The following is a 25,541-nucleotide window of genomic DNA, read 5'->3' as shown; positions in this document are numbered from 1 at the left end:
GTGCCTATCCCACAGGGTTTTTATAAGGTTTAAATGAGACCCCACACGTGAGCACACACACACACACACACACACACACACACACACACACACACACACTGGTTACAGTTTTCTGCTACATGCTAACCAGTTTTCTCCAGAGGAGCAGAACTAATAAATGAAAATATATACTACAAAGGTGATTTATTAGGTTGGATCACACAATACAGGCTGGATAATCCAATAATGGCTACCTGCGCACTTGAGAGGCTGAAAATCCAGTTGTAGCTTTGTGATGTGTTCAGTCTGGGGCTGAAGGCCTGGAGGATTCTTGGAGAGCAGCTGGTCTTCAGTTCCTGTTGAAAGGCCAAAGAAGCTGCATTCCAGCATCAGAAAAGGGCCTCTGCAGGGAAGTGTCAGTGTAGAAACATGCACTGCGGAAGCAGAGGCTGGTGGACAAAAGGAATAATACTCTCCCCTGAAACCTCCTCACATCTGGGCTGCTTCTGGGATTTCTTGCCCATTCTAGGAGACCATCTTTGATCTTCAACTAACCCTCCTCAGGGATTTATCCAGGGGGCATGTCTCTAGCTGGTTACAGATACAGTCAAGTTGACAACCAAGATTAGCCATCACAGTGAGTAAAAGCACTTAGCATATATCTGAGTAGAGTAGGGGATTGTATACATTAAGTATTTTTATTAGGATTCAATAGTACACACGATAGCATCCTCTAACCAGGGATGGTGCTGCACAGTTGTAATCCCTGCCCTGGAGAGATTAAGGCAGGATAACGTAAGCTCTAGCTAAGCTAACAGCACCCAGTTTCAAACAAAATAAAACAAACAACAAACAAACCAACAAACCCAAAGGAGAAGCAGGGACCCTGCTGCCTTTCACTGTAGGGTGAGGAAGAGAAGTGCAGATGTGTGGTCTCCATTAGACCTTACTCATAAGTTGTTATTGCTGGGGCCAACATACTTGACAGAAGCAATGGAGGAAAGATTTAGTTGGCTCAACCAAGTAGGCTTATGTAACTCCATCATGGCAGGGAAGGGGTGGAGCAATTCAGTCCATAGTGGTTTGGCATTGGCTATTCACAGGTCCCAGACCAGGAAGCAGAGTGCCTAGGAAACAAGCTGCAGTCTTTAAAGGTCCCCACACCTAGTAACCTGCTTTCTACAGCCAGATCCTGTCTCCTAAAGGTCACACAGCCTCCTAGCACAGCACCAACAATCACCTTACAAGCTTCCAAAATGTGAGCCTAGGGAGGACAAGTCACATTCCAATCACCACACTGCTCCAGGACTGAGAAGAAGGAAATGAAATAAAAAATTACTCTACTTTGGATAGTACTTTTCTGTTGCTGTGATAAAAATACCATGACCTAGGTAACTAAGTTAAGGAAGGATTTATTTTGATTTATGGTACCAGAGAAAGAATCCATAATGCTGGTGAAGGTGTTGGAGCAGGCAGCTAGAGCAGGAAGCTGAGGGCTCACATCTTCAGCCTCCAACACGAAGCAAGTGAGTAAACTGGAATGGAGACAAGCCATTCACTCTCAAAGCCCCTTCCCTAAGGCTGGAGTTTCTCCAGCCAGATTGAGCCCCCTCTAGAAACAGCACCAACACCAGGGACCGGAGTGTTCAAATGCTTGATTGATCCTATGGGAGACATTTCTCATTCAAACCACCACAAAGACTAAACACAAGCCACAGTTGCTACAGAAATGTCTGTGTATTTTTTTTTTTTAAATCATGGGCGATGGACTAAGTCAGTGCTAAAGACTGACTAATGGTGTAAATTTGGGCATTGATAACTATCACCACATAGCAAAAGCTGAAGGACATCCTGTCAGGAAACTAACCTATAAAGAATTCTTGGGCTTCTCCTTATCAATCGAAGCTTGCTTTTTGCAGCTTCTAAAATAATAATGATAATCATTATTACCACATTGTGGTTTGACTTGTAGATGAACAAGCGTTCAATTAGTAAACAGATACATACACACCGGTGTGATTAGGTAACTTTTTTTTTTGAGAGATTAAAACAGAAATGATTTCAGCTTTAAAATAATAACAATTCATAACAATAATAATAACTATGCCTATATGTCTGTGTGTGGGTTGGTGTATGTGAGTTCCGTGTCTTCAGAGGCCAGACTTTCCTGAAGCTGGACTTACAGATGGTTGTGAGTCACAGGGCATGGGTCCTGGGAATGGAAGTGTTCCTAACTGCTGATTCTGCTCTCTAACGCTAGGAAGGCTTTCATTAAATGGATTTTTTGTACCCTCTTTTGGATACAACCACTACCCCCAGCACCACCACCACCACCAGCAACCACAAATAAACAAACAAAACAACCCAAGTCTATGTTTAAAATAAACAGCCAGTGTTTAGGGCTGTGGCACCAGCTTAGCCAAGTCTCTGACTGAGTTCAGTCTCCATTACTGCAAAACAAAGTAAAAACTGACACCTCCCGAATTCTCTTATTAGTGTAAGCTTTTCATACACATTAATGAACTAATTATCAAGACCACCCTTTGAAATCCTTTGAATCATTCCCTTCCGTTCATAGAGGAAGACACTGAGGTACACAGGCCATTTTACCTAAGAACACTTAAACAGCTGGGCTACAGTTTAACCTGAGAGGTCTGGCTGACTGCATGGCTTCGACGCTTAAACCTTTCCCATAGCACTGTCGGTCTCATGTGTGCACCTACGGATTTAATTAACTATACAATTTAAAACACATAGACTCTGTGAAATTCAACAAGAAACCCCATGATAAGCTTCTATAAGTGACTTTACTGTACTTAACGCATAATTATCACAAAACATAACATACAGGCAATCTTTGAAGAAAAAATTACGGATAGGCTGTGTGTTTTGAAATAGAATGCATCATACAACCTGTCCCCCATATGATCCATCCCCTCTTAGTAATTCACAAGCAATACTTCTATAGTTGCTTGGAAGAGCGTTAGTGATGAGCACATAGTCTCCCAAGAAATGCTCCCTTCTCCGTCAACAAAAGCTGCTGTGTTCCTACAAGATAAGATGTACAGTGGATACTCTGTGGGCTTGAAGTCCCTCTCCTGGGATTTTTTTCAAATTAGAATGGATAAGATAGCAACTGTGGTGGATTGTCAAAGTTAAATACTTCCTGTGCCACATCGAAGAACTGATAGAGAATTTAATGCAGTGTCTTTATGGTTATATGAGGCAAAACAGAGAGAGAATTAAAAAAAAAAAAAAAAACCCAGAAACAAGGACAAATAGACTGGAAAAAAAGATGGGTGGATCCCGGTTGTGATCCAGGCCCTGATACAGATATTACAACTTTTCCCATCTCCTTGCAGTGCTTCAGATACTTCAGTCCTTCCCACTGTCCCAAATCTTTTCACCCTTGCCTTGTTTACCTAGGATGCTGGAGATGTGTTTCAGACGTTGGCCACCAGAGAATTCCCTAATGCACTTTTAAAATTGGTCACGTTAAAAGTCATTTTTATATATGTCTCAGAAACAATACGCCTTTCAGGTGAGAGATCTCTCTGCACACTAGAGCGAAGGAAAAACTCTTTTTTTTTTTTAATTTCAATTTTTCTTTAAAAGGAGTGAGTTGTGTACAGGGGGGTTAAATGCTTTATAGACAAGAAAAAAACTGCGCTAGAACCAACTTATTCATCATCATCATCTTCTTCTTCATCTTCGTCTTCCTCTTCTTCCTCCTCTTCCTCATCCTCTTCATCCTCCTCCTCATCTTCCTCTTCCTTCTTTTTCTTGCTCTTTTCAGCCTTGACTACCCCCTTTTTCGCTGCATCAGGTTTTCCTTTAGCTCTGTAGGCAGCAATATCCTTTTCATACTTCTCCTTCAGCTTAGCAGCCTTCTTCTCGTAGGGCTGCTTGTCATCCGCGGCAGTGTTGTTCCACATCTCTCCTAGTTTCTTTGCAACATCACCAATGGATAAGCCAGGATGCTCGCCTTTGATTTTTGGGCGGTACTCAGAACAGAACAGGAAGAAGGCCGAAGGAGGCCTCTTGGGTGCATTGGGGTCCTTGAACTTCTTTTTGGTCTCCCCTTTGGGAGGGATGTAGGTTTTCATTTCTCTTTCATAACGAGCCTTGTCAGTCTTTGCCATATCTTCAAATTTCCCCTTTTCTTTAGCAGACATAGTCTTCCACCTCTCTGAGCACTTCTTGGAGAACTCTGAGAAGTTGACAGAAGCATCTGGGTGCTTCTTCTTGTGCTCCTCCCGGCAGGTTTGCACAAAGAATGCATATGAGGACATCTTGCCTCTCGGCTTCTTAGGATCTCCTTTGCCCATGTTTAGTTGGTTTTCCTCCGCGAGGCACAGAGTCGCCCAGTGCCCGTCCGGCTCTCGCTTGCCCCGGCGCTGTCTCTATGGAGCTCAATGTACTGCAATGGCTCGGAAAAACTCTTTAATGGCACTTGTCTGGCTGGGGCTAATGACCAATGAAGAACCGGCCTTGAACGGAAGATTTAGTAACTTACACACAGCTTAGGTTTTACATACACTTTCATTCTTAAATCTCTTTTAGGTCCCAAGTTACACTTTGAACAATTCACACAGAGATGGGAGACTGCAAGTCTGGCCGCATGGGCAGATGGGAAAAGATTTACCCAGTAAAGATATTGCCAGAATTGTTTTTTAAAGTACACCAGTGTTATTCTTTTGAGTAGTTGTGACCCATGACCATGTTGCCCACCTGGCAAGATTATATGTTTCATGATAAGAACACAAAGAACTCAATGGCAGACCAGGGCTTAGTGGTGGTTGTGACCCTGTGTTGCACCCTTGAGCTGCTTGTTAAGGCATGTTCTTTGGGGTGGTCAATTTAATGGCTGGTCAATCCTTGTGAGTAAACATTTACATCCTAGCACTGTAAACTTCATCTGTCTCTAAAAGGTCACCTTATCTTTGGGGTAAGGGGCAGTGCTCCCTTAGCTAAATTTTACTTGGTGTGATTTAATGTCTCCTAAGCAAATGTATTAGTACATCCTTTGTAACGTCAGTTGTATTGGTTTCAGTTTCTTCTACATTTTATGTTATATTATAATTACGATTTTATTGTCACAGTATATTGGGCAGAATTCCAAGATGGCCTCCAAGATGACTTCCCATTGATGCAAACATATAAAACTATAGGCATAGCCTGTAAAGTTGAGTGTAGAGGCTTGAAACAGACAAAATTAATGATTTAAAGGAAGAGAAAAGCTTCCTGGAATGGTTTGGAGATGAAAATCACCATGAATTCTATACTTGCAAGAGACTGTATTTTGTTAAATAAATCTTGAGGGGAAAAATGAAATTGATCACACAGCTCAGTTGCTTAAAACTATGCTGTCAGCCTGGTGAGTTAGTTCATACTTCACCAAGTTCTAGGATAGTCTGGGCTACATCATCAGTTCTAGGCTAGCATGGGGCCTAAGAGTGAGGGAAAGCAGAGGAGGAAGAAGAGGAAGAAGAGAAAGAGGAGGAGGAGGAGGGTGAAGTTATTTTAAAACACAATCTAACAATTTAAGGAAAAAAAAAAACCTGACCCCTATACAAATTCCCAGTGGCTTTTTTCCACTGCAGTTTGAGTAAAGTTATAATAGGACACAATCTTACCCTTATCTGTTGATGGTGTTTCAGGCTGTGCCTTGTTCTCAACCACTCAGGTCACACCCGTCTTTCGTGCTTGTAACACCCCTCACCTTCTCCACCTCAGGGGGTGCGGTGGCAGCGATTTGTAGCTGCTGTCTAGAACATTCTGTTCCTAGATCTCCTTGTACCTGGCTCCTTCCTTACCGGATATCTGTCTGATTTCAAGTTTCATCTTGTCAGACTCCCTCTTACCGAAGCTTTGCCCTTGCTCCTAGCAACAGCGCACCCTGTGGTCCTATCCCACTCAGACTTCTGCACCGCCCAGGACGGCTTCCTTTACTTCCTAGTCCCTCCTGTTGAAACAGAAGGCTTACTGCTGGTGCGTATTGATACTTAAGAAAGTATACTTGGTAAATTAATAAATTAAAATAAAATATATATATATACTTCAAAACAAAATTCTACATTAAAGACAATTAGAAGATACATATTTTATGTAAATGAGACATAACAATTCTCAGAAAATAACATTGAAATTAAATTGTAGGGACTGATGGAACATCATTTCACTTCTGTTTGGAATAAGTCTTTCAGGTTAATGTATCTGGGATTAAAGGCATGCGACTCCATCGCCCCACAGGTTAACTATTTTTTTTTCTTTTTCTTTTTTTGTTTTTTCGAGACAGGGTTTCTCTGTATAGCCCTGGCTGTCCTGGAACTCACTCTGTAGACCAGGCTGGCCTCGAACTCAGAAATCCTCCTGCCTCTGCCTCCCAAGCGCTGGGATTAAAGGCATGTGCCACCACTGCCCGGCTATTTTTTGTTTTAAATGATTGAATTGGGATTTATTTTAGATAAAAAAAGATTTTTTTAAAAAAATTTTGAAGATGTTCATTTTATATCACTCAGTTCCTATTTAGTGACAATCTTGGGACTTTAAAAGATAAACTGTGAGTTACAAGTAAGAGGAAAAATTATTTTCTTGAAATTGTTCCTACAAATAAATGAAGCCAAAATCTGACGAGCTAGTCATACTGTGAAATAAGTCACATGAGGTCTATAATATGAATTATGGTCTGTTTATTTTCATTTAGACTCAAGATTGGAGGTGTTATTGGCCACAAACTACTGTGATCCAAAAGCTTTGTCGAGGAAGAAGCAACTATGCCTCAATCCAAATTCTGAATAACAGTGATGAACTATAGTCAGCAAAAGCAGATGGGCGTAGGCCAATTCCCGGCTCTGTCCATAGTCTGCCTTGCCTTGTTAAGCGAATATACCTACTACAGGGTATATTCCACCAATGTGAAATGAGAATTTCATTTTATCCAGAAAGTACAACAAAGATCTATGAGGGGCACTAGACTCTTAAGTATTTTATGACCTTTATTTATTTATTGTATATACATATGCCAAAGTGTATATGGAGATCAGAGGGTAAGCTGCTAGTGTCCGCTCTCTCCTTCCACCAAGTGGGGCTCGGCAATGGACCGGACTCAGGCTTGATAGCAAGCCCCTGTTACCCCACGTTACTCACGTGAGACATTTCGCTGGGGAAGAGGAACTAAGTAAGAACAGACACACTTCCTGTTCACATCCTCCGCTTATACTACTGCTGCATTCTTTTCTGGTGTGGGACAAACTGAACTAGTAAGAAGTCTGTGGCATCAAGAGAGCACAAAGTGCGCCTACCGCACCAGTGTGACTGAGAAATCTGTAATCCAAAAAATCAGGGTGGAGCCTAGAGTCTATTTTTCTAGACTCCAGGAACACACTGCCCAGGAAATTACTCTCAGCACTGAACTAGGCCTAGCACCTTTTTTTTTTCTTCCTCCGAGACAGGATTTCTCTGTGTAGTCCTGGCTGTCCTGGAACTCACTCTGTAGACTAGGCTGGCCTCGAACTCAGAAATCCGCCTGCCTCTGCCTCCCAAGTGCTGGGATTAAAGGCGTGCACCACCACCTCCCGGCCTAGCGGCATTTTTTTTTTAGGCACATCATTTATTTTAGCAAGTGGAGGTGTTTTAAGAAATGAATTCATTCAAAATGGGGTGCTCTCTGATTTTAAAATATTTGGCAGAAGAAATTTAATAGGGTTGGCACTTCAATAAAACAAAATACATGGCTTATTCAGAAATGTTTTACATTTTAAAAAATATTTCCTATGACTGTGTACTCACTCCAATATATATCCGCAGATCCATATAAGACACAGGTATAAAATGTAACTGGCCAGCTGTACCCCCATTAAATATGATCCTCTTAGGGTTAAGGTATAGGGAATCATCATACTTGGTATCTGGCTAGAAGTTTTTAGTTATAAAAGACAGAAACCCTAGAGTACATTATTCTGCAGAAAAGAAGTAATGAACCACATTCATTCACCTATTTCACAGTGGTCCAGACAGTTGAATGCCAGCACATTTGGAAGGTTCAGAGAGGAGGTTTTTGTTGGTGCTGAAAGAATAAAACGGATGTGACTAAGGAATTCTATTCTGAATACATGCCTTTTATCAGATCTGTGGTTTGTGAGTATCTGCTGTGGGTCCTCTTTTGTTTTCAATATCTGTCATAGAGCAAAATTCCCTCTTTTAAAAAATGTTTTTACATTTTTGTATTTTTGAACAGGGTTAATTTACCACTTTTATTTTAATTTTGTGCTTTTGGTGTTGTTGCTAAGAACTTCCCTTCCTCACTGATGGTCAGTGTGGTTTTTTGAACGCTTATTTTTTTTTTTTTTTCATCTTTTTCTATTAGGCTCATGACTGTGTGAGAGGCACAGGGCATTTTCCTTGTGTAAGTCCTGTTTCATAAAAAAAAAAAAAAAAAATGCTATCTGCTCTCACTCTCTGTCTTCATAATGTTGCCAATAATCACTTGGCCATATCTGTCTGGTGTGTGTGTGTGTGTGTGTGTGTGTGTGTGTGTGTGTTGAGTTCTTCAGCCTTGCTTTTTCCAAAACATTCCCTGAGGGTATTTTGGAGAATACCCTCTGGTCAGTGGCAGAAGGCTTTTTGTCTAGCAGATGTGAGGCTTTGGGCTGCAAAGTAAAACACATAAAAAATACCACCAAACAAACAAACAAACATCAAAACAACAAACAAACAAATAGCAAATTAAATCAACAAACCATTTTTTTTTTTTAATGTGCAAAGATTCTTTGAACAGAACTCAGCTCAACATCCTGGGTCACTGGGGAAACAGAAATCAAGGCTAGAACAATATACCAGAGTGGTCAAATATGGGGGCTGTGATCACCTCAGTACTAGAAAGTTGAGGCAGAGTAGTAAATTGCTATAAGTTTGAAGGTAGCCTGGAGTATGTTATAAGTTCTAGGCCAACCCTAGAGATGTGAGGACATATTCCCCTCATCTCTCAAAGGAAAAGTCAACCAATTCTCCCATCTTTTTTTCCCAATAGTACCTAGGATTTGTAGATGGCAAGGAGCCATTACAACTACCTCTGTTACTGGGATAGCATAAAATGGTGCAGACACTTGAAAGTGTTTGGCAAGGCTGTTGTGTAGCTTAGTGGTAAACTACTCCAGCATTGGCAAGCTTTTGGGTTTGATCCCCAGCCAAACAAAACAAAACAAAAGTTTGCCGGTTCCTTATTAAAGTTAAATATCACTTGTTGGGGGCTGAGGAGACGTTCAGTGAGTAAAGTGCATGCTGAGCAAGCAGAAGGACCTATGTTCAGATCCCAGAACCTACTGATTACAGGCTCCGTGTGATGTGATGCTAGAGCTGGGAGGGATCTGTCCAATGTAAATGAACATTATGTTTATACGATGAAAAATACTTTTGGGGAGTGTTTATAATAATTTCTTTATAATTTTCAAAAACCAGGGTTCAGGGAAGGGCTCAGTGTTTAAACCCAGAGGACCCAGGTTCAATTCCAAGCACCCCCATGGCAGCTCAGAACCATCAGTAACTCCAGTTCCAGGAGATTCAATTGCCTCCCCTGTCTTGTGAGTACCAGGTCCACATGTGCTCCACACTCAGATGCAGGCAAAACACACATCACATAAAATTAAAAGTTAAAAAAAAATAAAGACTGTAATATTTCTCAGTCAGTAAATGGATAAACAGAGCTGAGATATGACCCTGTGATAACAGGTATAGCACTGTCACAGCAATGGCATAGACACATCCCAAAGCCAGCCTCAAATGGTGCTTCTATGACTGTGTGCATAAAATTTTGTCAAGAGTGATAGCCAGTGAATGCTCAAGGGTAGGCTTGATGACTGAAGGGAGAGTTTTGGACTTTTCTCCCCTCTGCATAGTTGGGATGTTTATTCATGTTTTATTATAAATTATTTATTATAAATTGAAAATAATTCAGTTGAATTTGGACATATTGAATATTTTATAGCTGAATGTAGATGGAGAAAGGTAATTGTGTGGTTTGATTTGAGCCTTGGGTGGTTGTTGCTCAGAATAACCTAGGGTAGTTCTGGTTACCTGCATAAGGCCTGACAAGGTTGAGGCATTCCTAATTCCAACATGGGTCAGGGAAGGGCCTGAGGTGTTCCGCACGCCTCCCGTGTCCCCTTTCGCCCGTGGAAGAGAGACACGTGAGGCAATATTAGGGTGGTTACCACAGACGAGGCTTTAATCTTGTATCAGTAGAAGCGAAGACCGCGGAAGGGGTAAAGACAGGAAGAGGCACAGCTTAAATACACCCTAGAGTGACGTGTTCACTTCTGATTGGCTGTTCACTCATCACCCAATATTATGCCTCGGGATTGGCCAGTGACTTTGGCGGGCTTTCTGTCTTTGCACCTGCGCAGTTAATTGTTTACTAGTGGGGAGGACACGATGTCCGCGCCATCTTGTAATGGCGGATGTTGACACGCTCACTGCAGCTCCCAACACTGAGGGCCCACCTCTATTGAATGAGCTATTGGCAACTGACGACAGCTGAGAAAGAGTCAGTCTCATGGCCCCTTCATTTCTTTCTCTGAATATATCCTTGAGAAACCTATGTTGTTTACACACACACACACACACACACACACACACACACAAACACACACTGTCCTCCTTCCTTCTTTCTAAGACTTATTTGTATCAGTTTTAATTATGTGTATGTGTGTGTGGTGGGGGTTATGTGTATGTGAATTCCCTAGGAAGACAGATGCATTGGTTTCCCTTGGAGCTACAGGTGGTTGGGAGTCACCTGACACTGTTGCTAAGAGCTGAACTCCATCCTATGGAATAGCAATATATGTTTTGAACCACTGACTAAGCCATTTCTCCAGCCCTGTATCTTCTTCTTAAAGGAAATCACTCAGACTTTGAATTTTCTTTTTTTCCTGTTCTTTGCTTTGGTTTTATTTTGTAGCAGCACCACCCTCTCTCCTTTGATTTGCTGTCCCATTTTCATGATTGCAGGTCTACTTAGAACAACATGATATCCACTTGCCCTTTTATAGCTGAACTTACGAATCACAGACTTCATGTTGGATGTGATTAGGCAAGGGATCTGGCTACGTCAGATGGAAGACACTCCAAATAGACATACAAGTATTCTTCCTCAGAGAAGTCACTGCACCCTCGAAACCCGGAGCCTGCCATTGCAGGGGCTGAGCAGAAGCATGTGGCTCTGTGCTTATGTCCTCCATTGTACTGGAAAGTTCCCCACTCCTTTCTGTGTTCTGCTGTCTTCCAGCTCAGCCTTACTGGGGAGTGAACACTTTCACTCCTAAGTAATTGGGTGGAGGATGTGATCTGAGAGTCTGGTATGCATACTTCTAAGCTCCACAGATTCTCACCTAATTCTGTTTCTAGTCTCTGGCCTTACTGTTGCCTTCAGGGATATCTGGCAGCTGGAACCCAGTGACCTGAGCCTATGTTTGTTTGCTGCTACAAGAAACTGAAGATAGAGCCTCAGCTCACTGCATCTTGTTGAACAGATTGACAGGCCTCCTAAACACAGACTTTCTTTGAAACTCATCACAGATCTTCCCAAGTCAGAATCTCCGGGAGTGAGTTTGGTAGTGTGCATTTCTTATAAGGCCCTCAGGTGACCACAAGGGAAAGTCAGCACTCCAGGACTGTCAAGCACATGCTCTAGCCTTGTCTTTGAAGGCACAAAGGACCATAGGGAATGGAGGGAAGGGTACGTAAATCCTGAGAGGAAAATGGTTTAATAAAGGAGTGGACCTTGAATGATCTGTGGGCATTTTAGGAGGACAAGTCTTGACGAGGGATGTGGGTGGTAGTTATTTCTTTGTGGAGAACAGAAAGCCAAAAGAATCAAGAGAAACAATCTGAGTCTATCCGGCCAGCCAGCCTCTGTCTGGGAGGAGACGGTTGGGAAGTGTTCTTAATGGATTTGACATTGACTTTTTAGACTACAGAGCTTTTCTTCCTCTTTTTCTTCCCTCTGCTCTCCTGACTTTTCATATACAGATTTGTAATGCATTTTGAATTTGGAAAGTCTAGACAACAGGCATCTTGAACTTCACCCAAACATGACCTGTATTGAAAGTATTCATTTAGGCTAACAGTCTTCAGAATCAATGAGGTTTATAGCTGGCCAGTGGTGGTGCACACCTTTAATCCCAGCACTTGGCAGGCAAAGGCAGGAGGATTTCTGAGTTCAAGACCAACCTGGTCTACAGAGCGAGTTCCAGGACAGCCAGGACTATACAGAGAAACCCTGTCTCGAAAAAACAAAAACAAAAACCAATAAAGTTTATGTCTTGTGAAAACAGACCATGTAGCATGCACAGAATACAGATAAACATAATTTCTGTCCTGTTTCCCTCACCACCACATCTGCTTCAGGAGTGGTGTGTGCACACTGTTAGGTATAAAACATAAGCAAGAGAACAGTTACAAATGAAAGGAGCTAGCTGAGAAGAGAGGAGAGGCAGATTTGGGACTTGCTGAACTAAGTTGGCACAGAGCCAAGATTCCTCAAGCCTATGAGAAAATTTTACAGGAAAACAAGAGAGGCATAAAGATAGGGTGAGGAATGATGCTAACCAAAAGAAAGTAAAGAATTAAAAAATATAAACCAATTATATAGTTTTAATGTTCACATTATAGTTATTTTTTCAGGAAAGTTACTTTATTAAAATATTAATCTTAAAATATTAAAATCTATATGGACTATACACTAAAGACTTGTTTGCTTACAGATAGGTAATACTGTGGCATTTTACAAACCATGGCAGTTCCTGGTACAGATCTAAATTTTAATTTTAATGGAAGAAAACAGGTCTATTAAGTCATTTGTTAGTAACTGGATCACCTAGACAAGAAATTATTTTCTCATTCTCCTGTATTGTTTCACACAAGATACAAGGAAATTTGCTCAGAAATTTTGAAAGTGTAAAAAAAATATTTATTAAATGTGTTCCATTGCAAAGTGATACTTAGTGGGGGAAATCAATAAAGTTAGGTGTGTTATTTACCCCTCCCTCATGATCAATTTTTTAATTGCAAAGTTGCATTTCATAGTATGATGCCTGACATGTGGCAGACAATTTATGTTTCTTGGTTGAATAAATGGGAATAGAATAATTATAGAACTGAATTATAGAACTTTAGGGTAGGTGGATTCCATTCTCATATGTAAACACACACATAGGCACACTATACCAATGAAGTCTATTTTCATTGTATCCTTACTTAAAGCTATATTATGCAAATTTGCAATTTACTAACTCAACTAGCCACATCTTCTTCTTCTTCTTCTTATTTTTTTTTTTTTATAAAGAAAGGAAGCCTAAGTTTCTTGGAAAAGGTATGCTTGGTAAAGCAGTGTCAAAGTCATATTTTTTCAAACCATTTAATACCAACACATTTATTTCACCCACATTATATGTATTTTATGTATTTATACATACAGCATTCACTGCTTATAGAAAAGTAACTTGCATTTGAGAGGCTATTTATACATTTAACTACAGAACGATAAAATACAAAAATTATTATTTTTGGTTCTATTAAAAATGTTGGAGTTCCTTGATAAGGTAATGTTAGAGAAGTCAGGAACCTTTATATTGTCAAATAGGCTTAAAACAGAATGTGATTTATATATCCCAGGCATTATCTAAGAGACTGCAAAGACATGAATTTCATCCTTTTCTGTAGATGAGCAGATCATTATTTAGGTTTTCATACTGGACAATAACTAGTCCTTAGGTAAGAGAACTTGGCTCTGTCACATCTATGGTGGACTTGTTGGGGTGGTATATTTTAAGAGAAAAGGCGATCCTTGAGCCTGAGGTAGTTTCAAAATTTAGAGTTCTAGAATTTCACAGAAACTGGGAGATAAGGTGGCTATTTCTTTTGCTATCTGTGAACTTTGAAAGATACTGATTCCCAGCGGCTTCCCATATCCTTGCTGAGGTTCATCTTGGGTTTCAAGTGCTCTAACAATGATTCACAACTCCTGTGCATTCCAAGTTCTTGAGAAAGATATTCCTGGACCATAAATCTGACAAGAGTACTTAATTGTTTTCTGAGAAAAAGAAGGGGAGAGAATCTCATCAATTTTCAACAGTAAGACATTTGTGTGTCCTTAAGTATGTTTTGGTTTCTTGGTCTTTGAAACTGACTTAAGTGAATAGCCATTTAGAATTAAAAAAAGTATTAATCCTTCTTTGGCTCTAATCTAACTCAAAGGTTTTAATGGTGGGAGTGGAAATGCAGTTGTTAGACTTGGAGCAGGCGATGAATGTGGCTGAGCTCACGTACAAGAGACTCTGCCTTTAAAAAGCATGCTACAGCAATGCGGGAGTGACGCTCCATGACCAGTAACACCTATCACAGAGCTTCAGATCATCTACTAAGATCTGTTCGGGTCCACCTTACTAATTTTAGCACCAAATTGGCGAGGAGCGCTTCGGAAAACAGCCCTCACTGGAAGAGCACATCAGTTTGGGTCCTAGCTTTCTAGACTTTCCTAGAGGTAAGTACTTTCGAGGGCACTCGCTCCAAGGACTCGCCGCACCATCCTCTTGTTTCCAGAGAATGTCAGATCCTTAGCTTCTGACACTGCGGGCCCAGGAACGGAAAAGACCGTTCTGAGCACACCGCAGAAACGCAAAGGAATCCACGTTACAGCACACGCAAGCAGAGCGCAGGGAAGGTAGAGTCGGAGGCACAGCCTGCTCCAGGAGGGGAGGAGAGCCGGCGATCGCCGGTCCCCCGCGGGCGCTCCTCGTTTCGTCACGCCTTCTTTCCGGCCGGGCCGCGGGGCTGACCCTTCCGGGCGGCCTCAGCTTATCACCCGGACAGACCACTTCCCGGCTTTGGCCCCGCGAGCATCCGGAGTTTCCTGTCAGGCCCCGTCCGTCTACGCGCCCATCCCACAGGGCAGGCCAACGACTGGGCTCGGAGAAGCAGAGAGACCCGCATGACCAGGCTTCGACGAGAACCAGCCCGCAGGGCGGCGGCCGGGGCCACGCCTCCTCAGGCCCGCAACTCCAGTCCCCGCCCACCCAATAGGCTCCGCCCCTCGCGGGTCCGAGCCAATGGGCCGCGCCCGCCTCCTGGGAGGTAGTAGAAGAGGGGGTTGGGGCCGGCGACGGCGCCCGCCCCCCGCTCCTTCTCATTGGCTGAACTCTCAGGGTGCCCGGAGACCGGAGTGTAGCGGCATTGGTTGGCGAGGCTCGCGACGGCGGCGCCTATTGGCTGGAGCAGTCCCCGTGACGCCGGGTGGCGACTGGCTCCCGGGTCTGAGGGGCTCCTGCTTGTCAGGTTCTAGGTAGGTGCGTTTCACGCCGCCGTCCGGAGGCACTGTTGCCCGGGGCAACGCCCCGGGAGGTGGGAAGGAGGCCCGAAGGCGAGCGCAGTGCGGGGACAGCCGTTCCCGCCCTCAGGGGGTCGCCGGGCTTTGGCCCAGCGGGCGCGGGCTGCGCGGAGGCTTTTCCTCCTCCCTCAGCCGGCTCCGTCCCCGTCCCGGGCTGTGGGGTCACTCGCCCCATCCTGCCCGCGACGGAACGTTCTGGGTTGGGCTTGGGGTCCGGCTACTCACCCGGCCCGCCAGGCCCGCCAGGCCCGCCCCTCCCACCGGCCCGGACCCGGAGGCTGAGGGGGCGGTGCCGGCCGTGGCGAGCGCCTGGCCCCGCCCTGTCGCGGGTCGCGGGGCTGCGGGGCGTGGGGCAGGGTTGGGGGCTGCTGCGCTGGGAGCCCGCACCCTTTCCCTTCTTGCGCTCCTCGGCCGCTCGCCCACGGTGCCCACACCCCTTCTGGTCTCCTCGCCCGTCGCCGCCCTCTCCTGGGGCACCTAGCCCGGGTGTTCCCCAAGCCCCTTTCCATCCGGACCCTCTAACCCTGTGTCGCCTCGCCTTCAGCTTCACGTCCCAACCGCCCCTCTGGTTCAGGGCAGCCCTTCAGGAGTCTGGTCCAGAGAGACTCCTGGAGGCACCTGGACTTGTCAGGGGTGATTTTTTTTTGCCCTAAGGGCTTTTTAGGGGTCTGAGGTATTTGGAGGCACTGTTGTGTCTTCTGTGGACTCCTCTTAGGATGAGCTCTCTGAAAGGAGTTCATGAGGCTAGTTTTGTTAAGGGAGAGGGCGCCTTTGAACAATTAAGTTTTCACGAGGTGGTCGCTTTTAACTGTACATTTGTGATTTTTGTTGGGGATGCCATTGCAATCTCAATTTGTTGGGGATGCCATTCGTTTTCAGTATCTTAGGATGTAAGAGCAATGAAGCTTTTGATACTTTTACTTCCGAAGAAGCTGTATATATTCACATTGGTCTCACTATCACGCCAACATATGCTACTCTAACTTGTATAGGAGTTTCAGGCATTTTAAGAAAGAACCTTCTCAACTTGAAGTCACTGTATATAAAAGTCTGATGTAAAACGCTATTTTAGTGGTTAATGTCTAAAAAATACTTTGCAATCCATTTGTAAAATTAGAACAGGTTTAAAGAAAAAGTATTGCAAAGTATGTCGTGTAGTGTAGGGACTATTTGTATATACACCCGTGTAGGCTTTATTATGGCATGTGGAAGAACCAAAGGATGTAAAAAGTTGAGTGCCCCTTTCTCAGCCAAGAAAAGATTTTCTGATAGCCCTGGAGTTGAGGGCTTTCAAAGGTCCTGGGGGATGTTTTAAGAGAGTACATAAGCATTCCTGGAAACACTTTCAGTTCTCTTCCATAAAAGACCTTCGGTGAAGATCTGTTTCTTTTCTGCATTGACAGTATTAATACACACTAGCTAAGATGATGTAGTGTCCTGTTAGTGCAGCTTCTGCTCTACTTCAAAGGTTGAAGTCGTTTGTGTGGGAGAAATAATCTCAGATTTGGAGACAAGATTTTCGAACTTCATTCTTGGTTGCCATGTGACTCTAACTTTTCTGTGAACATTTCAGATCTGCAGCTCCCCACCCCCACCCCCCCCAACTAGGATCAAGTAAAATTCCAATTTGCACAGAATGAGCTGTACTTGTTATTTATGTGGCAGTGATAACTTTGCCATTGCTGTTCCATAGTAAACATTAACAGAGGAACTGAAATGATCAAAACATTGTAAGATTCTTGTTTGTTTTTAAGTGGAAACAGTGAAACTAAGTAGTAAGAGATGAACATTAGTAGTTTAGTTACAGGAAGCATTATTATGTGTGGTTCTGTGAGCTACTGGGAAGAGGGTTTCTTTGTCTCTCACGCCCAGAGTTGTAAATTGCATTCTGGTAGCCACAGGAGAGATAATGTACAAACTTGCCATAAAAATGAAAGTCTTGTTTAAGCTTGGATTTCTGTTACTAGATGGTAGGTGTGCATCATGCTGCCCATGTTTTTTGTAGGGAGGGCAAAGGGATGACCAGTCATTCAGTGTTCAGATAGTGTAACTGAATAAACTAGATCACTCATACATACTGTTTGGAACAATGTATTTTGTGATGGAAAAAGAGTTTGCAAATGTGAACTTAAAAAATGTCAACTAATTTAGAACCCCTTCATGGTCTTTGTTTACTAGCATTTTAATAGGACTTAAAACTATCTTCATTGTTGTTTCATAGTGTTAATAAAGGAATATCTTAATGCAGAGCTTCAGTTTCTAATAAAGGAATAAAAGTGGAAAGGACATTAATTCACAGGCATAATTGTATACTGTATCTTTTCTGTATTGCACTTTTCTTCCATATTTGTGTCCTCTTCAATTTCAGAAAGATTTTTATACTTATCTTTATCTACTAATTTCCTAAATACTTGAGAGATGTGTATTGGAATTTACAGATGAATAATACAGATTTTCATTGCCTTAGGCATACTTACTGTGGTCAACCTGTTGTTTCATTGAGACATCAAAGGGAACAGATCACAGCTTTAGGGCTTGGGTAGTGACTTCAGCTACTGCGGAAATGCTGAGCTGCCCCTTAGGGTTTCACCAGAGCTCTCCTTTGCCTACCTCTCCCCTCCTTCTTACCTTTTTTATTCCCATTTTCATTTAGATACTCAGGTTGAGTTCTTCAGAATCAACTGAGAAAATACAGAGAAGAAAAGTCACCAATAACTGCCATAGTTAGTGTTTTGGAAGACAACTAAAGCTTGCTGTAGGCACCCAGCACCCCACCACTCAGCACAGTTTTACAGGGATCATTCCAGTGGGTCTGTGTCTGCACCTGAGTTGTGGTGTAGCTCAGCTATGCTACTTAGCCACTTCCGCATCTGGGAAAAAACAGAATAGAGGCATGTTAGAGCTGGAACAAAGAAATCAGAATAAAACATGTACTTTTCTTATTCTGTTAGGATAAGTACCCTCGTAGTTTCCCATGTATGAAGTTCATTAATGTGTGGGTCCCACATATGGGGCTTCAAGAGTTTTTGAAATAAAAAATAGATAGGTAAACTGAAGTTTACTTAGTATCTTTCTAAGAAAATAAATTTTAACATAAATGTTTTCACTTTAAGGGTATTACATATTCAGCTCTAAAAAATGTAATGGCATGCATAACTTGTAATTATTTCTTAAATCTTCATCTGTAGTTATAAAACTATGACTAATATTCAGTCTACATTATTACCATTCATTATAAGCTTGATATTATCTCTTTCCTCTGTAAGTATTAATTAAAAGCCTGGAAATTTTAATGACAGAGTTCCTTGCCAGGTTGGGAAAGTGTAGTGAAAAGAAGAACGGTTTATTTGGAAGCCATATAACTCAGGCTTCAGCTCCAGTTTATCTTTCGTGGGATCTTGGACATTTTTTTTTTTTTTTTTTGGTTTTTCGAGACAGAGTTTCTCTGTGTATCTCAGCTGTCCTGGAACTCACTCTGTAGACCAGGCCTGCCTCTTGGACAGAATACTTAATATCATCAAATCATAGTTTCCTCTTCTATTGAGTAAGATACAGTTACCTCATATGGTAGTTATATAGAAGAAATGAGACAATGTAAGGAAAAATTACATTGTCTGAAGTTAGGAAGTGCCCAGCTTCTGTATTCAGCTCCTTGAATTGATTTTTATCTGTCCTGGTGTTGATAGGATGATTCTATCTTAGTTTGTGTTCTTACTGTGAAGAGACACCAGAGTCAAGACAACTCTTAGAAAAGAAAGCATTTAATTAGGGGCTGCTTACAACTTCGGGAGGTGGGGTAGAGAAAGAGAGAAAGACAGAGAAAGAGAAAGACAGAGACAGAGAGAGACAGAGAGACAGAGACGACACACATGGGGTGGGGGTGGGAAGAGAGACAGAGAGATGGGGGGGGAGAGAATGAGCGAGTGCGAGAGTTTGAGAGTGCTAGCTCTCTCAAGGGCCTTTTGGTACCATAAAGCTAGTCTTCAGGGATGGGACATTCAGATCAGTTCCAGTTCAGGGGCTTCTGGGCTCTGTTTTTGATATAGCTCTGTTAGTAGTTTCTTGGATAGCTCTGGGCAACAATGCAAAAGAGGGCTTATTTCTGGTATTGAGGTTTTTGGTTTTTTTGTGAGGTGCTCTTTGGCTGTTGAAGGGGATATCACCAGCCCAGATGAGGAAAGTTCATTAAAACTCTATGTGTATATCTACACACTGAATTCCATGCAGTATTGTTTTTTTTTCTATTTTCCCTATCAGATCAGTAGTCTCAATTCTTTATTTTATGTATGTGAGTACATTGTAGCTGTCTTCAGGCACACCAGAAGAGGGCATCGGATCATTACGGATGGTTGTGAGCCACCATGTGGTTGCTAGGAATTTAACTCAGGACCTCTGGAAGAGCAGTCAGTGCTGTTAACCACTGAGCCATCTCTCCAGCCCCCAATAGTCTCAATTCTTAAAATTATTTTCTTTCACCTTCGGTTGTTATTTTTGTTTGTTGAGTGCTGTAAATTCCTTTCATTTGAACTAAAATAACGTCTTGAAATCAGTAGAGCTGGTAAATGCTATTTAAGTTCTTATTAGCACTTCCACTCAGTAGGTGTGAAAGTTAAACTTTATAACTGTAGGACCCTAATTCTTTTTTTTTATTATTTTATTTTTTTATTGGATATTTTATTTACATTTCAGATGCCATCCCCTTTCCCCATTCCCCACCCTCCCCCACCCCCCAGAAAACCCCTATCCCCTGCTCCCTTTTCCTTTTTGCATTTATACACTTTTTAAAAATGTTAATCAAAGGCTTTATAAGTTTGGTAATGCTCAATCAGAAGTGTAACCCAATACCCAACCTAGATATATCAACTATCTTTGACTGGTGGAGACACGTGAACATCTGCCTTCCTGTCTCCCCCCTCTTTCTCCCTCTTTCTCTCTCACCTAGCTTCTCCTCTCCTTCTCCTCCTCTCCTTACTCCTTCTCTTCCTCTCAGTACTCCTCCCACCTTAGCTCCTCCTACATATCACCCTTCCTGTTAAAATAAAACTTTTCTCTCAAAATACAATTAGAGCATAATTATGCCAATTTGTACCAGTGAGGTACAAGATAGTCCTAATACCCAGTCCATCATTTTGTTGACTAACCAGAACCTCTGTCATCTCTCCTGACTAAAACACTTAGTTCTGAACCTGGCTTTTTCCTTGGCTTTAGAATGAATGTCAGCTGAAAACCATCCACTCAAATCTTTCCTCTCAAGGTAAATAGCCAGGATTGGCTATGAGACTATAAGTTTTCAACTCCGTCAGAAATCCAGAATGACTGAATTAACTATAATTGTGGGAAGTACAAAGCATAGCTTCTAAACCTTAGCCAATTTATAGAGACCTCTGAACACCTGGACACTCCCTATACTACCGAAGGTTGGAGCATCTGTTCTTCAGCCTTCTGGCCCAGAGTCATCTGACAGAACTTAGTGCTGCAGAATTATTAAGGGCTGATTATTCTGTCTAGGCAGATATAATCAGTTGACTATTCTGCAAGTGTAGGACCCTAATTCTTAAAATTACTGTTCAAATGCACAGTTGCTGGCTGTTGGTGCACTGAGTAAGTCCTCAACAAGGACTTGGTTGAACTGTGCAGCAGTTACTACCCCATTCTGCAGTGCACATTTAATTTAATTTAATGCTGGTCCTTGATGTCGCCTCCCATCCAAATGCAAACTGCTTACATGTGTGACAGTCTAGTGTGAAGTTCTAGATGCTAGCTGTGACTTTGTCTTCCTTTCTCACTCAAGCATCTAAGAAGGAAGGTGTTGACAGTGCTATCACTGTTAGTATCAACATGGATCTACTCAGGCTCGTTGAAGCAAGTCAGAAATGTCTGACTTTACAGTAACAAACTCGTGAGACATGCTTTGCAAGTTTATTCTTTTTCCCCACATGGAAGTCTGTTTTCGTGTTTTCTGGTCATTCTTGTCATATAATAGAATATACTATTATGCTAATATTTGTGTAATTGGCAATGAAGAATCCAACATTTAAAAGTTGAAGTAACTATTAAAAAGCAGTGGAAAGTGCCTGAATGAAAGCTCTCCGGTCTTTGTTATAAATGACATTAATTATTATCAAAACATGGAAATTAGTTTTATAGTGAAAATAGTCTTTGTAGTGAAACTGTTTTAGGAATTTTTATATTCTAGGCACTTAGTCCCTAAGAAAGCCCTTTACTTTTGCCTAGTCCAGAGGTACTACCACTTTAAAATTACCTCTTTAAAAGTACCTCTTTAAAATTAATAAAATTAATTAAAGGTACCTCTTTAAAATTACAATGCCCAGGTGGAAGTGCACTCATTTATTTTAAAATTTAGTTTCAATTTTTTTGAGATGAGGTATCACCATGTAGACCAGGCAGGTGTCAAACTCAGAAAACTTGGCCTTCCTCAGCCTCTCGAATTCTGAGCTTAAAGGTATGCACTGTTATGTCTTTTGAGATTGCATTTAGTTCGTCATTCTACATAGAAGGACAATTAGAAATGAACACAAAGCTTTTAAGTCCAATAGACTTTTGGAATTTGCAAAAGTCATTTCCTCAAATATTTTCAAATCAAGGATCTTTACCCATAAGAGGAAACAAATTTAATTAGACATTCTAAGAAGCACCCTTCAGACTTTTTAATGATTCTATAGAATCATAGTCATCGAAGTTGTTAAATATTTTCTTTCCCTCTAAAATGAGAGCTAGGAACTTTGTATTATGTGATTGTTACATAGATAAGGGTTCTTGTATGCTAGTGTCCAGGAGGTTGCAGGACAAGAGAGCATCTGGCTTAGAAAGCCTCCTGCTTGTCACAGAGTGACAAGGTTGGTGCTTGGTTTCTCCAGTGCTCACTGATGCTGACTTGCTGTTGTCTCTGGATCATTCTCTCCTTGAAGCTGAATATTCTGTGCTCTGTGTCCTTGCTGCTCTCTCACATGTGGCTTGGGGGGATTTCCAAAACTTAGTTGATGGGGGTCTTGTAGCATCACAGTGTATTCAAAGGAAATTGTTTTTGTTAAAAATGGACAGCACCATCTAGCAGTTACACTACCTCTCACATCACAAAATGTTTATACAATGTCTTTTCTTTTGAATTGTATTCCCTTTAAAATCTAGAGTTTTCTGTGTACTGAAAACTTGTCCAGGTTCATCATCATTCTACGTGTCACTAAGATTTTGTAAATTTTGTTTTCCCCTCCCCTCAATTCTCCTCCCGCCTCCTCTTCTTATGTAGGTACACACTCTTGTCATGTACTACAGCATGAGTGTGGAGGTCAGAGGACAACTTTACAGAGTCGAGTTTTTTTCTACCTCATTGTGAGGCATGGTCTGTCTTTTAGCATTTGCTTTGTAGTCTAGGATAGCTGACCCTTAAGCTTCCAGATGATTCTAATTCTCTTGTCTGAGCCTCCCACCTTGCTATAGGAATGCTGGGATTACAGATGTGTATCACTGCCTCTGGCTTTCTATGGGGGTTTCTGGGATTGAACTCAGGTCACAAGGCTTTGTGGTGGCACTTTTACCCTCTGACTTGTCTTCCTGTCCCTCTCCATTTTGTTTTAGATGGATTTTGTTTTAATTATGCATATATGTGTGTGCTTATCTGTGGGTATGTGGAGATGCATGAAGATTTATTCAGAGGACAGAGGAGGTGTCAGATCCCTTAGTGTTAAAGGAAGTTCTGAACTGCCCAGTATGGGTGCTGGGAATTGAACTTGGATCTTATGGAAGAGCACTATTTTTTCCTAGCCAATGAGCCATCTCTCGAGCCCTTCCACTTTGTTTTTGAGACAGATTTTCTCATTAAACATAAAGCTGACTGCTTAGACTGGTTGGCCAGCGAGCCCCAGGCATCTTCCTGTCTCTGTTCTCCAGTGCTGGCATTTACAGGTGTTCATTGCTGCATCAGACCTTTTACAGGGGTGCTGGGGATATAAACTCTGGTCTTCATGCTTTTGTGGCAAGCACTTTGCCAGCTGAGCGATTTTCCTTTTAGTGAAGCTTCACTCAAAGTGTACTCCTTTCATGAAGCAACCTACCGCATGTTCAAGTTTAATTGCCAGTTTTGGTGAATAATAATGGCCCCTTATATGCTCATGTTTGAAAGCCTGGTCACCAGTTTCGGGAACTATTTGGGAAGGATTAGGAGGTATAGCCTTGTGGGAGAAGGTATGTTGCTGGGGGTGGGCTTGAGGTTTTAAAGGCTTATGCCATTCCTAGTGCTTCCTTCTCTGCCTCTCTGTGGTCATATGTGAGCTCTCAGCTACTGCTCCAGTGCCAGGTTGCTCTTCTGTCATGATGGTCACAGACTCATCCCTTGAAACTGTAAAGCCAGCCCCCATTAGATGCTTTCTATTGTAAGTTGTCTTGTTCATGGTGTCTCTTCACAGCAATAGAATAGTAACCAAAACACCAGTATACCAATATCCTCACTTTTTTTTATTATTTAACTTTTTATTGAATTTTTTTTTTCACATTATGCACCTCAGTTTTACTCTCCCTTTATACCGGCCCTCCACCCTTGCAACTTCTCCTTCAAAAGAAAAACAGTATCTTACTGAGGAAGCTCTAGTGTCTCATTCTTACTAGACTTAGTCTGATTTACACAGTAGGTTTTGCTGATTTCTTACCCCGCAGTAGAGAAGTACCAAGTTTCCTAACTTTCTGTCGATTACGTTCTACATGTTAAGCAGCTGTGACTTGCTGCTTGATTTCTGCCATAAAGTTTTACATTTGCCAGGGTAATTTTAGAACTCAAAACAAATGACCAAAGTCATTTTATAAAACCATACTTCTGCCTCTGAAAGTGGAAGTGCCATCCTGGTTTTGCTTAAACCCAATCTTTGAAATTATCCTCAGCTCATTTTCTGTAATGTCTTTCACACAGTCATTCAAGATAATTCTTTTGCTTCCAGAAAATCCTAGAACTGACTAAATCTTCCACCTCCACTCCCTTCATCCTAGTCAGCATCATCTAGTGAGACTCTCTGCTCACTAGAGATAGTAGCCTTTCCTCCTTCTGAGATCATCTACTCAGCGCCTCCAGTGCTTCCCAGGTAGCTGTGTGTGTGAAGCACAAACACTTCAAATGAACTCTAGTTTATGGTCCTGCTTTCTCTCATGCTGGATCTTTATGAAGATTTTTATTCCCTCCACTAGTCACTGCACACAGACTTCCTTGCTTTGCCGCACACGAGTACTCTGTACTCCCCCTTAGTCCTGATGCTCTTCCTCCACATCTCAGTATAACTTTCTCCTCCTCAGGTCTTTGTTCTCTTATCAGTAGTACCTCCCTTACTTACTAAGTGTTTCCTTACTAAGTGTTCCTTCTTCATAGTGGCTGTCACAGCTAGCCCTTTTAAAAAAACGTTAAAAATATGGAGGCAGGTTTTGTTTTTTTAAGTAGGAAAATTTTACATGTCTAATAGCTTTCAGCAAGTAGTTGTTGAGTGAAATAATAATTAAAACAGTTGTTTCATGTAGCATCGTAGGAATCGAGAATACCTTGCTTGCTGTCCAACGCTAGCTTGCTGTAGTTGTGTGTCTATCTCTGGGTGTATCTATTGTGGTGCATGCGTATGAATGTGTAGGCACATGTAGAAGCCACTGCAGAACATGGAGTGCTTTCTTGTGTTGCCCTCTGCCTTACTGTCTTGAGACAGGGTCTCTCACTGAACTAAAGGCTAGCTGTCTAAGTAGATTGGTTGGGCAGTGAGCTTTTGGATCTGCCCTGTCTCCAACCCACAGTGCTCAGTTACAGACATGGGCAGGCCCGACTGGCATGTTTATACAGATGTTGGAGATTCAAGCTCAGATCCTCATGCTTGTAGAACAAGTGCTCTTACCCACTGAGCCGTCTCCTCAGCTCTAGCCTGTGATGATTTATATATTCATATATTAATAGAGAGAGGCCTGTTGGTAGGCAGAGGAATATCACAGCAATGGTTACTCTCATCCTGTCCTTTGTGATGGTGCCAGATAGTCACATGTGTAGGCAGTGGAAGGCTGGAACTCTAAATCGCTCTTTCTCTTTAGGGAGACACCACCTCCGTTTCCAACTTTGTCCCTTATGGGAAACCCTTATACCTTTTGCTCAGATTGCCCTTTCTGTAGAAATATGAGTAATCTTTGGAGAATTGTTTCTTAG

General features: G+C 42.1%; 1 protein-coding gene and 1 pseudogene across 6 annotated transcripts in view; one reads left to right on the top strand and one right to left on the bottom strand.

Annotated features, from left to right (window-relative positions):
* Positions 1-3,596: 3,596 nt before the first annotated feature.
* On the bottom strand, positions 3,597-4,382 carry LOC117722492 (high mobility group protein B1 pseudogene; annotated as a pseudogene).
* A 10,785-nt stretch (positions 4,383-15,167) lies between these two features.
* The window catches only part of Fer (FER tyrosine kinase), a 287,416-nt gene continuing 277,042 nt past the window's right edge, over positions 15,168-25,541 (top strand). For 3 of the 6 annotated variants that reach the window (XR_013104566.1, XR_013104567.1, XM_076914666.1), the window contains exon 1: positions 15,168-15,316. The gene's annotated coding sequence lies outside the window, so the exon portion shown is untranslated. The remainder of the gene's footprint in view (positions 15,317-25,541) is intronic. The other 3 variants (XM_076914665.1, XM_034521355.2, XM_034521354.2) reach the window with 2 other exon arrangements.

Source organism: Arvicanthis niloticus, chromosome 17 (assembly GCF_011762505.2).
Source record: "Arvicanthis niloticus isolate mArvNil1 chromosome 17, mArvNil1.pat.X, whole genome shotgun sequence".
Lineage (NCBI taxonomy): Eukaryota > Metazoa > Chordata > Mammalia > Rodentia > Muridae > Arvicanthis > Arvicanthis niloticus.
The sequence above is the reverse complement of the archived record's forward strand: the minus strand, read 5'-3'. Positions and strand labels throughout refer to the sequence as shown.